Source organism: Cryptomeria japonica, chromosome 5, assembly GCF_030272615.1.
Source record: "Cryptomeria japonica chromosome 5, Sugi_1.0, whole genome shotgun sequence".
In the NCBI taxonomy this organism is placed as follows: Eukaryota; Viridiplantae; Streptophyta; class Pinopsida; order Cupressales; family Cupressaceae; genus Cryptomeria; species Cryptomeria japonica.
In genome coordinates this window covers 662,308,767-662,325,498 of record NC_081409.1, presented here as the reverse complement: position 1 = coordinate 662,325,498, position 16,732 = coordinate 662,308,767, and positions in this window count along the sequence as shown.

The following is a 16,732-nucleotide window of genomic DNA, read 5'->3' as shown; positions in this document are numbered from 1 at the left end:
TAGAGATGGGCAGAGCATGGCCGCCGAGGTATATATTTTGCAGGTGTGGGTTTGGGAGCACCTTCCCATTTGTCAGCCCATAGTAGATGATACTAGAGAGCTCGGGCAACCGATCATATATAGGTATGTTGGATATATTACATAGCCCCATCTTAGCAAGACAGATTTCTGGAGACAACAACTCAATGACCTGATAGTCGTCGTATGGAGACCATATAGAGGTTTGGAGCCGTGGGATGACTAGCAACTAGTTTGTAGGGACTTGTTTGTTACATGCACACAGATTGGGAGGTCACAAACCATTATGGAGAGATTCATCATGTCTCAGGTGATGAGGCAATATGGCCGACCTCAGGGGATCTCACAAGAGTATACAACATATGCTTGGTATGTTGACAAGAAGAGATAGGGATGGTCTCTGTGGTTGCCATATGCTTTGGCGATGCAGGAGTTGATAGGGTTATATCATCTAAGGTTGGATTACTTAGATGATGTAGCATATGTAGAGGTATTGCCCTAGTATAGAGATCATTTTCAATAGCATCCATTCCCATGTTTTACAGATCCAGGTGAGCAGGCTCCTCAAATTGAGGATGTTGAGGATGATGCCCCCGCATCGACACAAGGATAGGGCCAGAGATAGGGCCAGAGGCAGGGTAAGGCATAGAGAGTTGAGGCTCCACGATGGGGTAGTGGTGATCCAAGTGCTAGTAGTAGCAAGGTGCTAGCTGAGGGAGGATAGCAGAGGGGTGAGGGTGGATCCCTAGGAGGAGTGGGTGTGAGATTGGGTGGGATAGAGGAGGTTCCAGTAGCACCTAGGTAGGTTCGACAGTGGAGAGAGGAGTAGGGTGAAGGTGGAGGTGGAGGTGGAGATGGGGGTGGAGAGCCTCTGAGAGAGTAGGGGATAGATGTTGGACGGTTGATGAGGGCACATCTTACAGAGCTGCAGTCACAGTTGCTAGTGGCTCAGACTCACTGGCAGAGCGAGACTGGCAGCAAGTTGAGATGAGGATTGAGCGTGATCGCCAGATCACCGAGGTGAGGACTGAGTGTGATTGTCAGATCATAGTGCTAAGAGTGGAGATGAGAGCAGAGATAGATCCCTTGCAATAGGAGGTCCTTCACTAGTAGAGTAGGGCATCTTCCTATGTTGTAGCATATAGTGTTGCAGTTCCTCTTGCGCAGCAGGTGATACCTTATTCACAGTATATGGCATGGTCAGAGGGAGCGTGGGTGCCTCGTCAAGATCCCAGACATCAGGCTCCTCCTCCACCACCACGCAATGAGGGAGAGGGTGATAGTTAGATGATTTCTTTTTGTAGCTCGGATATTTTTTGTAGACACACCCACTTTTTTTAGCCTATACGATTCTTGCTCCGATGGGAGTTTGTATATGTCTTTTGACATCATTTTGTACTTAAGACTTGACATGATATATACAAGATCCGATTTGACTTCATCATACTTGTGTTGATTCACTTATGAGTTGTCCTTTATATGCTTTATTCTCTATGTATGCATTTCTTTTCAGCATCAATGTATGAATGCAAATGATCATGAATGCCTATTTTTGTTTCTTTTCATATGCAAATAGATGAATGTGCAACTAAGTAATGAATAATTGCAAATTTGTCATTTTTCTATGTAATAAGATGAATGCAAATGAATGATAGTGAATGATGCAATGTTTTCATTTTTCTATGCAATAATATGAATGCAAATGAATGATAGTGAATGTATGACTCTATATTAAATGCTCATGTATGCAGCTAACATCTCAAAACACAAGTACTCGATTGGAGAAATGATGGAAAGGGACCACTTAGCAAAGAAATGATGACACTCCCGACTCTCGGTCAAAGGATAAAGAGATCATTGTTATTATATCAAATCACTCCAAATTCACAAAATACAGAATGAAATGCAAAATGAGATGCAACATGAGATGTAACCTAAACCTAGTCACTAGATTTGAACAACTTAATTTTCATCATTCAGCGCTTTACAATTATAGTAGGTAGAATAGAGTTCATTTCTTTTCATGTGCAATATTAATTATCTTGTCTGCAATGACCCTTTTTTCATTCATATCCTTGGACAAATTACGCATGGACCCAAATTGCACAATAAAGAAATTCCCTCAAAATAGACAAAGAAATGATGGGAACCTCCCTATAGCATTCAAATAAGTGGAGTTGAGGTATGTGAGGCAATTTCACCTTGATGTCAAGGCTCTTATCACAGACACCCAGCTAAATTAGATGTTTCAAAATCATTGGGATCATTCCTTCAAGCAAAAAATAAAGAAGATATTATGCCCCCAATCCTTGCTCCTCTTAGTCAAGATAGACTTCCTCAAGTTACTCAGAGGGATAATAATCGAAAACCAATATAAAAGACAACATACAAAAAAAATTTCATTCATAGCTCAAACTGTTTAGTGATTTTTTCCATTATGTTGTTTTGCTTGTTAACTCAATGATAAAACTCTTCAGTAGTCAGGAGACAGGTAACTGACTCAGAGTGGATGACTAGGTTTCACTAACGTAAGGTTGAATTGATTGATATTGATTATGTAATGTGCTCTGTTGATTACCTAAGACTAGGACATTGATTGGTTTCAAGCCATGAAGGTTCCAACGAACTAGGAAGTCACAAAAGTGACTGAAATATGTACAAGAGAAATCAAATATGCTGGAAAGTGGGAATGCCAACATTGCATTGATAGATGGAGCACTCGAGTACAAGAGGTGCTTATTTACCAAGTTTTCACCTGCTTGGTAGAGATTCATATATTTTTTTATGTTTTTCTATTTTATTTTTTGGAATTTCTTGATGACTTTTTCTAATATTTTACAAGAGGTGCTTGTTTACCAGGTTTTCACCTCCTTGGTAGGGTCAAGCATAAAGAGTTGAGGCTCCACAATGGGGTAGTGGTGATCCAGGTGCTAGCAGTAGTAGGGTGCCATCTAAGGGAGGACAACAGAGGGGTGAGGGTGGATCCCTAGGAGGAGTCGGTGTGAGATTGGGTGGGACAGAGGAGGTTCCAGTAGCACCTAGCTAGGTTCGATAGTGGAGAGAGGAGTAGGGTGGAGGTGGAGGTGGAGGTGGAGATGGGGGTGGAGAGCCTCTGAGAGAGTAGGGGATAGACATTGGATGGTTGATGAGGGCACATCTTGCAGAGCTGCAATCATAGTTGCTAGTGGGTCAAACTCACTGGCGGAGTGAGACCAGTAGCTAGTTGAGATTAGGATTGAGCGTGATCACCAAATCACCGAGGTGAGGATTGAGTGTGATCATCAGATCGTAGCACTAAGAGTAAAGATAGATCCCTTGCAATAGGAGGTCCTTCACTAGTAGAGTAGGGCATCATACTATGTTGTAGCGTATAGTGTTGCAGTTCCTCTTGTGCAACAGGTGATACCTTATTCACAGTAATTGGCATGGTCAGAGGGAACGCAAGCACCTCATCAGGATCCTAGACATCAAGCTCCTCCTCCACCACCAGGCGATGACGGAGAGGGTGCTAGTTAGATGATTTCTTTTTGTAGCTTGGATATTTTTTGTAGACACACCCACTTTTTGTAGCCTATACGATTCTTTCTCCGATGGGAGTTTGTATATGTCTTTTGACATCATTTTGTACTTTAGACTTGACATGATATATACGAGATCCGATTTGACTTCATCATACTTGTGTTGATTCGCTTATGAGTTGTCCTTTATATGCTTTATTCTATATGTATGCATTTCTTTTCAGCATGAATGTATGAATGCAAATGATCATGAATGCCTATTTTTGTTTCTTTCCATATGCAAATAGATGAATGTGCAACTAAGTAATGAATAATTGCAAATTTGTCATTTTTCTATGCAATAAGATGAATGCAAATGAATGATAGTGAATGATGCAATGTTTTCATTTTTCTATGCAATAATATGAATGCAAATGAATGATAGTGAATGTATGAATCTATATTAAATGCTCATGTATGCAGCTAACATCTCAAAACACAAGTACTCAATCAAAGAAATGATGGAAAGGGACCACTTAGCAAAGAAATGATGACGCTCCCGACTCTCAGTCAAAGGATAAAGAGATCATTGTTATTATATCAAAATCACTCCAAATTCACAAAATACAAAATGAAATGCAAAATGAGATGCAACATGAGATGTAACCTAAACCTAGTCACTAGATTTGAACAACTTAATTTTCATCATTCAGCGCTTTACAATTATAGTAGGTAGAAGAGAGTTCATTTCTTTTCATGTGCAATATTAATTATCTTGTCTGCAATGACCCTTTTTTCGTTCATATCCTTGGACAAATTATGCATGGACCCGAATTGCACAATAAAGAAATTCCCTCAAAACAAACAAAGAAATGATGGGAACCTCCCTGTAGCATTCAAATAAGTGGAGTTGAGGTATGTGAGGCGATTTCACCTTGATGTCAAGGCTCTTATCACAGACACCCAGCTAAATTAGATGTTTCAAAATCATTGGGATCATTCCTTCAAGCAAAAAACAAAGAAGATATTATGCCCCCAATCCTTGCTCCTCTTAGTCAAGATAGACTTCCTCGAGTTACTCAGAGGGATAATAATCAAAAACCAATATAAAAGACAACATACAAAGAAAATTTTCATTCATAGCTCAAACTGTTTAGTGATTGTTTTCCGTTATGTTGTTTTGCTTGTTAACTCAGTGATAAAACTCTTCAGTAGTCAGGAGACAGGTAATTGACTCAGAGTGGATGACCAATTTTCACTAACATAAGGTTGACTTGATTGATACTACTTATGTAATGTGCTTTGTTGATTACCTAAGACTAGGACATTGATCAGTTTCAAGCCATGAAGGTTCCAATGAACTAGGATGTCACAAAAGTGACTGAAATATGTACAAGAGAAAGCAAATATGCTGGAAAGTGGGAATGCCAACGTTGCATTGATAGATGGAGCGCTCGAATACAAGAGGTGCTTGTTTACCAGGTTTTCACCTGCTTGGCGGAGATTCATATAATTTTTTTTTTTTCTTTTTTTTTCTTTCAAATTTCTTGAGGACTTTTTATGATTTTTTAAGATTTCTTCAGGACATTTTCTGATTTTTTAGGATTTCTTCAGGACATTTTCCATTGTAAGAGCTACTAGAGCAGAGAATATTTAGGTGAATAATTTCTTTAGATGGATGGTTTTGATTGGTTCGCAGAGTTGTTCTCCTTCTGATGTTGAAAGTTGATAAGCACTAGAGCCAAAAGCTACAGTAATGATATAGGGACCCAGCCAGTTGGGTTCAAACTTCCCTTTGTTATCTCAAAACTGTTGATTTTTAGGATTCTCTCTTAGAACTAAGTCGCCAACCTGAAATTCTTAGTGTTGAACTTTCTTATTATATCCTCTAGACATTCTCTTTTGATACACTCTTAGATGATCAAACACCACTTGTCGATGCTCATCCAACAATTCGAGCTCTTACAATCTAGATATTCTATAGTCTTCATCAGTAACAAGACCTTGCAAGGAAACTCTTAGAGATGGTATTTCTACTTCAATGGGTAATACTACTTTAGACCCATCACCAAAGAAAAAGGTGTAGCCCCAGTAGGTGTTCTGATACTTGTTCTATAAGCCATAGTGCAGGATTGAGTTGCAGATGCCAATCCTTCCCAGATTTGTTCACTGTTTTGTGCAAGATAGTCAGTATGTTTTTGTTAGATGCCTCTGCTTGTCCATTACCTTGAGGGTAATATACTGAGGACTAGTGTTGTTTGATTTTAAACTTCTCATAGAGTTCATCTAGATCTTTGTTCTTAAACTGTCCTCCATTGTCTGTTATAATTGATGAAGGTATACCATATTTGTAGATGATATAGTTAAGAATAAATAGAGCTACTAGTTTTTCAGTTGCCTTGATGAGTGGAACTGCTTCTACCCACTTAGTGAAGTACTCAGTGGCAGTGATAATAAATTTATGTCCATTAGATGACGCAAGATAAATTTGGCCTATCAGATTGAACGCCCACTATTCGAAGGGCCAATGTGTCACAAAGGGTATGAGATCCCTTGCCAGAGCGTGTATAAGGTGCCCATGCAATTGACACTTTTCATAGGTTTTCGCAAATTTTATAGCTTCCTTCTCCATGTCTGGCCAGTAGTAGCCAGCCCTTAGTAGTTTGTGTTCTAAAGTCAGACCATCTGAATAAGATCCGCAAACACCTTCATGAACTTTAGATAATGCATGTTGAGACTCCTTAGTTTCTAGACATCTAAGCAAAGTATTATCTAAACCTCACCTGAATAGGTTGTTAGCAATGATGATGTACTATGACACATTTTGGATGAGGTTCCTTTTTTCATTTTGAGAAATATTAGCAGGGATGACTTGGTCATGTAGGTAAGAGAAAATGTGGCTATAACGAGATGAGTCATGTCCAATAATAGAACAGACTACTTGGGACTTGGGAGAATCATAGGTAGGGTAATGTAACTCTTCCACCAGGAATTCAAAGCAAAAATTAGACTCCTGTAGCTATGGTATAGATGCCAAAGTGGCCATTGCATTCGTTGCTTTATTTGTTGTTCTGGGGATCTGCTGAAATGATACAGAGGTAAAATATTTCTTGAGGTCATCCACCATCCTCTTGTAAGGCATTAGTTTCTCATCTCTCGTCTAATATAGGTCATTAATCTGGTTGATAATTAGTTGAGAATCTCCATAGATGTGTAATTCCACAATCTTCCACTCGATGGCCAACTTCATCCCATTTACCAAAGCTTCATATTCTACAATGTTGTTTGCGCAAGGGAAAAGAAGTTTGTAAGCTTTTGGAATTGAGTATTTTTGGGGAGTAATAAATAGTATCCCGACACCAGAACCATGTTGAGTGAAAGACCCATCAAAGAACATCTTCCATGATTGTTTAGTAAGGTGCATGATTGATTCATCTGGGAATTCTATATGCAGAGGTTGATCATCTTCTAGTGGAGCTTCGGCAAGTTGGTATGCAATAACCTGTCCTTTGATGGCTGTACATTCCACATATTCAATGTCAAATTCTGTAAGGACCATGACCCATTTGGCCATTCTTCTTGTAAGTGTTGCTTTATTGAGAAGGTACTTGAGTGGATCAATCTTGGTTACCAGCTTAATAGAGTGTGCCAACATGTAATGCCTTAATTTTTGTGATGCAAAGACCAGAGCTAAGCATGCTTTCTCTATTATAGTATAATTCATTTCATATGACACCAATGTTCTGCTAATGTAATAGATAGATCATTCCTTTTTATTATTATCTTGTTGTGCCAGAAGTGCCCCCAGTGAAGTATTCGTAGTTGATATGTATAGGATCAGTGGCTTACCTTGAATCAGTGGCATTAATATGGGTGGATTACAAAGATATTCTTTGATTCATTATAAATATAGTTCACAATCTTTATCCCAGTTGTATTGAATCCCTTTCCTTAATACCTTCGTGAAGGGTTGAGCTTTGTCAGCTAGCTGAGATATAAAATGCCTTATGGACTAAAGACGGCCTTGTGGACTTCTCATCTAACTGATATTCTTTGGTGGAGGCATTTTCATTATAGCTTGGACCTTTTCAGGGTCAACCTCAATTCCTTTTTTGGATATTATGTACCCAAGCAATTTTCCTGATGTTACTCCAAATGCATAATTCTTTGGATTTAAGTGAAGCTTGAATCTTTCCATTTGATCTAATATGAGTCCTGGCTCTTGAATGTGTGTAGATCTCTTCATAGTCTTTATCAGGGTGTCATCAACATAATCTTCCATGTTTTTATGCATCATATCATGGAAAATAGTGGTTACTGCTCTTTGGTAAGTTGCTCCTACATTCTTTAGACCAAACAGCATAACATTCCAGTAGAAGGTTCCCCATGCACATGTGAAAGTTGTTTTCTCTTGATCTTCAGGTGCTATCTTGATCTGATTGTAACCAAAGAATCCATCCATTAATGAATACATCTCATATCCAACAGTCATATCTACTGTCATGTCAATGTTGGGCAATGGAAAATCATCTTTTGGACATGTCTTGTTGAGATCCCTGAAATCTATGCAAACTCTAATAGATTTGTCTGCTTTTGATGCAGGTACTATGTTGGATATCCATTCTGTGTAGTTTATAGCTCTGATAAATCCAGCTTTTAGCAATTTCTCTAGTTTAGCCTTGACTAGTAGTGCCACATGAGGATGCATCTTTCAGAGTTTTTGTTTGACTAGTTTAACTCTTGGCATAATAGAGAGATGATGCATGATGAGATCAGGGTCTAGTCCTGGCATATCTAAGTATGTCCATGCAAAGTTGATCTTCTTTTCTAAAAATAGGTTGCTGAAATCTTTTAACTCTTCTGTTGATAGTGATTGAGCTAAATGAATGATATGCGGTATCTCTTGACTCCCAATGCTCACTGGCTAAGTTGGCTTGATCAATATGGAAGATCTCTCCTGGAAGTGACTCGGCAGTATATCAAGTATCTCACCTTCGGGCTCCTTAGAGAGGTTTTCACCCTTAGGTTCATCCTTTATTTTCTCTTTTTTAGAGTCTAACACTGCCACAATGTGGTTTTCACCATCAGATCTTTTATTCTTATTTTTCTTGTTTTTGCAACTAAGATACTTGATATCTGCTTCAGTCATGTTTTCATTCTGTTCACTGGTGGAAGAGTACATGGGTTCAACTGCATTGAGATAGTAGGATAGTGTATAGTCTCTGGCAAAAGTAGGTACATTCAAGGGTTGGTTATAAAGGGTGCAATCAATCAATTTTGGATGCGTTAAGGATAAGGTTGGAATAGGCTTAAGGGAGTTCATGGTACTATCATCATTGTTTCAAACCAACGAGTCGAGTTCCAGAAGACTACCTTGTGTATGTGTCTCGAGACTAGGAAGAGTTACGACACAATTATCGTCATTCATGTTAGTATTTATTGGACCCAATTCAACCGACCTACTTCTAGCATCATCACCTACTTTAGACTGGGCTACATACCGTGGTATAACAGTAGACAGTATTTCATCATTCATGATAAAGTAGTCATAAAGCATTGTTGAATAGTTGTTGTCATAGATAGAGCTCCTGTCTGAGTCATCAGAGTCATAGGATGAAGTTGCTAACTCATCTTCAAGTGGTTTAGTGAAGGCATATATAGTATCAACACCCACATCCTTGATTTTGCAAGTTCCTTTGCGATTTGGTTCATTGATTGCTTGCATTTGACACACTTGTGAACATGACTTTGACGGTTTTGTTAATCCCTGTCATTTGTTCCATTCAACTTCTTTTGGATTGATGACTGGTTCTTTTTCTATAGCTTCTAGTTCTTCTTGTGTAGTTTCGTACCTAATTTATCCTATCTCATTAGGAGGGTTGGTAGGTGAAGGAATTGCTTGTGTCTTTTCTTTCTTCAGCTGTCGTTCATAGTCTTCTTGTCTTTTTAGTCTGATTTCTTCTATTTCATTTTTTATTCTTAGGCGTATCATCTCTTGTGCGTCATCTGTGGTATCCTTGAGTTTTTCAAGCATTTCTATAGTAGATGTATCTAAGATGTGATCTGAACCCCATTCATACTCATTTGAATCAGTTTCTGAGTCATCTACTTGTTGTCTGCTAGTATATGTGACCAAAATGTTTAGCAGTGCAAACAATTCTCTAATTCTATATATTTCATCTCTCATATCCTCTGGGGCGTCTACTTCATGTGGTATCATAGCTGATATAAATGGAACTTGATTACCATCTATTTCCTCTCCCTGGGTGGGCAATTCTTTTTGTTCACCATCACATTCCTCCTAAGTTTGTTGAGTATCAATTTCTTGTGTTGTTAAAGGTAGTACCTTTTTCTTCCATTTACGTTGATGGTGAGATGTGTGCTTTTGATTTGATGACTTTTTGGATCATATCCCAGTCCATCTTTATCATTGGTCAACTTAGTTTGTAACGGAATAGGTTCAACAATACCTTTTTGATATTTTCCAAGAGGACCAGTACCTGAATATCCCATGTGTTGAAGTATCTTATAGCCTGGACCATATTGTGTTGGAGAAATCTCACAATGTCATATTTCTTTATCTGCACTGTCTTCTTTGAAGAGCGATTTAAGGACATCATCCCCTTCTATTTCACCTACAAGAGAAGTAGAGGACTGTATAAAGGTGCCATCATAAATGACTTTTGGAGTTGAAGTTTGTGGCCTCATGCCCTCTGATGGTTTTCCTGACTATCTTGGTGATGGAGGAAGAGACATTAGTGAGAGTATATGCTCTATCTTGTAACCATCCATGCTGGTGTTTTTGATTCTCAGTTTCTTTTCCAAATCTTTCAACAAAGATTCTAAACTTTTAGCTACAGAAGTTGCTCTATTATTAGGAACAAAAGCATCAGCACCGTGTGTTAATGCATTGCAGGTATAGCTTGTCTTTAAACCACTCTCTTGTTGTCTTTGGAGGATTTTCCGTTGTAGTTTCAGCTACGTTGAGTGCTTGCATGCCACTAGCCAAGATAAATATTATGGATTTTGTTTTTGCTTGGACAATATCTACCACTCCACCACTAAAAACATTCTTGTTGTTGTCTTTGCCATATTTCTAGTATTTACTCTTTTCTTTAGAGCTAGAACCTTGCGATGTTTCTTTCCAAAGTGATATATCTCCCTTTTTGATAAGCACGTCTTCCATTCTAAGGGTGTTATCTACCATTTTGTTGAATGAAGGGTGTACTTGCATTTGGACACTGTATTTCAATTTAGGGACTAAGTTATTGATGAAGATATCCATTTTCTCAAGATCTGTGATAGTCCATGAATATCTAGAGAACATCTTTCTCCATCGTTGGAGGAAAGTGAGAAAGGGTTCTCCTATCGTTTGTTTGGTATTGCAAAGCCTAATCATAGTGACTAGGTGATGAATTTTGTATGAGTATTGTTGTAAAAATAGTTGGATTAGTTATTCAAACATTTTTATTCCTTTGGGGAGGCTTGCGAACCATTCCATTGCTTGACTTCCTAAACTCCTTGGGAAAAGCCGCATGAGGTATGTTTGATCATGCATAAACTCCATACAAGTGATACAAAACTCTCTGACATGATCTTGAGGATCTGAGGTACCATCATACTTGTCAAATTTTGGGATCTCAACTCGTGAAGGAAATGGAGACATGTAAAGGTTTTTGTCAAATGGGAATGGGCATATTGTGTCCAAAGAATATTGTTATGGCATTTTATCTTTGTTTTCTATTCTTGTGACTGCAGTTTGTAGTGCTTGCATTTGTTTGCTCATTTTCCCCCATAGTGTCTCTTCCACTTTAGCAATGAAGGGCTCCACATTATAACCAGTAGGGAGTTTCGTACCTTGTTTTGCTAATTCTAGGAAATAGCCTTCTTTTTCCCTAGCCATGATGACCTTCATTATTTTCCAGAATTCTTTATCATTCTGACATCTATGTATTTCATCTTTAGGAGGTTTAGGAAGCTCAGATTCAGTTGATGAATCGTTGTCAGTGGTATGATCACTGAAATCTTCATGAGTGTTTTGTTTACTAGATTCTCTTTCTTGCCTTTCTCCAGACATGGTGGGAGATAAGGGCTGACCAAAGATTGGTATATCATAAACTAGTATCTGTGACGAGGACGGTTTATTGTAAAAGGGGTTTTCTTTGAAGAATGGATTGTCTTTGGTCAAAAAGGGTGTCTCTTTTTCTTTGTCTCTTTTGCTGTGAGAGCTTCTGGTTTGAACAAGCATTTCTAACCGACAAGATCAAGAGCGAGATGTGTTGCAAAAGTCAAGATCAAATTGTAGCTAGTAGTTCGTTTAACGTAGTAATTAGGAGAAGTAACTTAAGATCTAGTCTGGTTTCAGGAATGATCTATCTTGTGTAAGATGTTAACCAAGTTGACTTAGGTTTGATAAAATGTTCATTTGAACTAGCTGAGAAATGATCAACAAAATCATGCAACGCAACTGCAGAGGTACACTATCAAGGTTGTTTATGCTTATGAGGATGATAACCAATTTTAGACTCGCTGTAGACTGTTTTGGACAGGTTTAACTATTCTAGACTAGTAAAATCAGAGACTCGTATGACATAATTTGTGAGACCGTATGACAATTAAACAAGTTCAGGATGACAACAATTCTGTTTTGTACGAGTTGTTGCCTAGCACCGTACGATAAATGGGTAAGTCTCGGATGACAAATGATTCTGTTTGGTTCTGTTTCGTACGACACAGGATTTAGCTTAAATGACAGACTGTTTGGTTTTGTACGACACAATATGGGACTTAGGATGACAATTCAGTATACTTGTATGACACAGGATATGGTGCAGGATGACAATTTACCAGACTCGTACGACTGTTCACAGAGCAGAGACTAAAAATTCTGAGTTTTTCAATGGCTGAGTATGATAACTGAGTATAACCAATTCTGGAATGGACTGATTTCTGACTAGGATGGACTAGTTTGCGACACAAACAAAGTTTATCACTGAGTTGTTTGATATTGTTTGATTTGTTTTCTCCAGTTTCAATATTTCATTTTTAGTTTCAGGGATGAAAACATAGAAAACATGCAAGATATGTAATATTTCAAGCATATCATGCTAACCATATGGAAGTTGGCTTAGAGAAGAAAACCTTTGCTTGTTGACTTAGGTATACACCCAATAGCTAATCAGAATACAGCCACTAAGTCTCACACAATGGATTCTCAATGTCATATTAGCCAACTCCAAATGCTAATGGGGGCATGATATGGCAATTGTCTTGGGAGAGTTACTATCTCTCTTGCACAAAGATTATCAACCTTTTGGAGGTGAATCTGGTAGCTTCTATTTTATAGTTCTTAGTCAGGAATTCCATTTGAAATTACCCCTTGATGTCACGCAAGCATGATTGAGGCCTATAGCCCAACAAGGTACCAAAACAAGCTATAGTCATGTAAACGTGATTGAGACCGCGAGGTCCTACAAAATGCCCAATATGAGAGATCTCAAAGAGAAAACTCAAATAATCCCATCCTCTGAGACTTTAATCATCAGAGACCTATTTATTATAGTGAGTTGGAATGCTCAGGTCCAACTGTACTCACTTGGGTCATTCTCATAGGGTGATTACTTTTTCCCACTGTGACATGCCCGCTAAAGGTACACAAATCTCAAAACTTAGAAAAAAGCTTCAAGGGTCTAGATTTCTGATTGTCTATAAAAGACAAGAGCATACTCTCCTACCTCTTAGATTTTTCTGAAAACACAAAAGATAGATTTGTTCTTTAACTAGATAGCAATCAAAGTGCCTAAAAAAGATGAATTTAAAAAATACACGATGTTTCGTTGATTCTCTTTAGGCAACCTGCAAAAACAACACATCAGTAGTCATGTTTTTTTCATTCTTTGACGGGCATACGTTTGATCGATACATTCTTTGACAAGCATTCTGCAAGAAACTGGTTAGGCTATGAAAATATCAGGTAGACAGAAGACAATCCAAGGTCAGCGTTAGCATCATCAAAATTTAAGCGAAAAATCTTGAAAGGTAATCTATTTTTAATCCATAAGAAAACAAAATCATACAACAATATTCATAAAATAGAACGACAAAATAGTTTTATTGTACGAGTTAGAAACTAGCGCAGAACGACAAAAAGATAGCATAAGTAGTATTTCGTACAAGTCGGGAATCAACATAGAATGACAAACTATAAGAAAATCAGTATGTCGAAAGACTCCATATTCCGATTCGTATGATAATTTAAAGGATATGATTTTGTTTTGTACGATAAACTGTAGGTGTCAATATAATGTCGTATGATGTAGTGAAAATGCTCGTACGATATTTCACAGAGGTTGTATGGACGAAATCTGTAGGATAAAAAAAATGATTTTGAGGCCAAAAAATGTAGCTTTCTGCCCCACGGTGGGTGCTAGAAATGTGTGTGTGAAAAGTGGACTAAGAATCTATATCTGCAAGACACAACACTTCAATCAAGTCATTACATGTATGGTTAATCAGATATAATCAATGAATAATAAACCATAACAGATCAACCCATTTCCTTCTAAAAGATGCAAGTATAAGATTGCTCTCAGATTATAAGCAATACCAGTGACTAGACAACATCAAGACAAAGGATTTTATCTATATGAACATGATGAATGCTAGATGGATGCAATATTAATCTAACAAGATTTTTGCAATATTAAGCTAAATGATTTAATCAATATGAAATAATTAACATGCAATATATCAATGAGTCTAGAGAAAAAACAATATAATAACAATATATTCTCTAGCCTCCAACCTCTAGGATTCAGGATCTTTGAATGAAAGATGAGAACCTGAATTTATAGAAAATTCAGAAAGAAACCAACGGTTGAGATCAAATGATAATGAGCAGTCAAGATTTTCCAAGAGGAAGCACAATCCAGGTGAATGGATGTGATTGGATGCTTTTCTCAGTTTTAAAGGAAATTGAACTAAAAATAAGATTAAATCAGAAAAAACTGATTTATTCTCTATTTCATTCAATTTGAACATTTAATTGTTTTAATTGCTTTCTCTAAGATTATTTATCAATTTTTAATTTGTTTTTTAGGTCTCCAATTGATTTATTTTCTCAATTTTTTTAATTCTTTCTTGGTCAATTAATTCCTTTTTTGATTTATTTCCATTTTTGAAGATTTGATGGCAAATTGATTTATTTAATTAAATATGCAAAAGATATTTAATTAAAATAAATAAGATAATTGTTGAAAATGATTTACTTGGAATGTTTTAATTAATTAAATAACTATTTAATTAATGTTGAGTTATTAATTTTCCATGTGAGATCTGATGATTAAAGAATTAATTATGCACTCAAGATTTATTTAATTGCCTTTGGTTAGGACCTTGGTGACATTGTCAAGATTAGGGGCCCATGGTTTATATGACCATTTTTAGGGTATTACAATGGTGAGTTGATTGATGCTGGATAGGGCATTCAATTGAACCTTATCAGTGCATTTATGTCAACTTGAAATTAGGGTTTGTGAGGTCAAAAAAGGTAAATATGAATCATTTCTCACATTACAAGCAAAGAGTTGAAGCAACAAAGCTAGGAAAACTAGTTTCCAAGGAGATCAAAAGCTTTGAGGTGATCCGATAGAAGCTATTGTGCATTCATTAGGAACAAGAGGTATTTATAGAAGAACACTCTTAACTCTAAATTTATTAGAATGGCATCCTCTTCTTCTGTCAATACTCCATTGGTAGTAGAGGTTTCTGAGAGAGCAATGGCGCAATTTAAGAAGCACCCATTTAAGTCTATAGAAGATGATCCAAATGGTGACTTCTCATCTGTGCCCTATGGTGTTTTGCATGTTGAGGATTTAAGAGCCTATATTCACTGCAATACTAAAGAAACCAGTAATGAGGCAATCCTTGCACTATACAATAGGCATATTAGAGATAAGGGTGGGAATCCAAAACCAAAATATACTCAATTGTGAAGGAAGGCTTTCACATAGTTTGTGCATTTCCCCATGTTCAATGAGGATGAATGGGTGAGGTACATACTAAGCCATGTACATGATAAGTTTATATCTGGATGGACAAACCATACAAAATTACTAAGAAAGCCATCCATGCAATCACCTGTCTACATAAAACCAATGATAAATTGAATCGTAGGAAGGTAGGTAACACAATTTTTACAAAGGCAACCAGTGCGCAATTTGATAATAAATCTATGACAATTGATGATATCTGAGAGCATGATGTGAGATTTTCATCCCATTGGCTACAAGGTCTACCAGTCTAGCAAACTGAACTCAATCTCCGAAACAACCATTTATGCAGCATACCAAATGGTGAAGGAAGACATTTAGTATAATATTTGTCCAGTCCTTCTTAAGGAGCTCTTGAGAAATTTCCCCCTTGGTTTGTGCACTCTCTTGTTTCCTTCCTCTCCCTTCTCCCATCTTTTTAAGGTCTCGGCCTGGTCTGCAACATCTCATTTTTTACTTCTTGTTCTCTCATGCATCCTGATGATAGATCATGGAATGTGATCCAAAATGTTGATCTAAAAACTTGCACATGATCTTATCAAAAAATCTACTATAAGAAAAAAGAAGAATGTATTTAAGTTCGGTTCTCTAGTTGTCTATCTAACATTGTACTTCATGAACCAAATTCCCAGTACAGGCAAAGTGCAATGGGAATTTGATTTACTAGTGGCCACCTAGATCAAACAAGGTTTGCAAAGATTGGGAAATAAAGAAAATCAGACAATAGCCTTGTGGAGTTTGTTTAAGACTTTCCAAGGCCAGATGAAAGATAGAGAAAGGATTCCAAACAGATTGTTGAGAAACATGAGAACACTATCTACTTCATGGTGGACAAAGACCAATGTCACATGGAAGTTGTGGAGCCCAAGACAATCTGGATTTTATCAATGGGTTATGAGGTGGATGGTCAGACCCTTGAAGTCTATGTTCAACACCTTTTTCAAGCAAACTGATGGATCTAAATGAACCAAGGTTTGGCACCTTTGAGGAAGATATGGAGTTGCACAATAACTTCACCAAGCCTACAAGAAAGAGAAAAGTATCTAAAATGGCTGAAGAAGTGGTTGTACAAATGGGATTTACCAAAGAGGCAATGAAGCAAGCAAGGGAGAAGCATGCTTAGATGGAAGCTAAGGAGGAATCCAAGAAGTCCAAGGCTGAACCCGT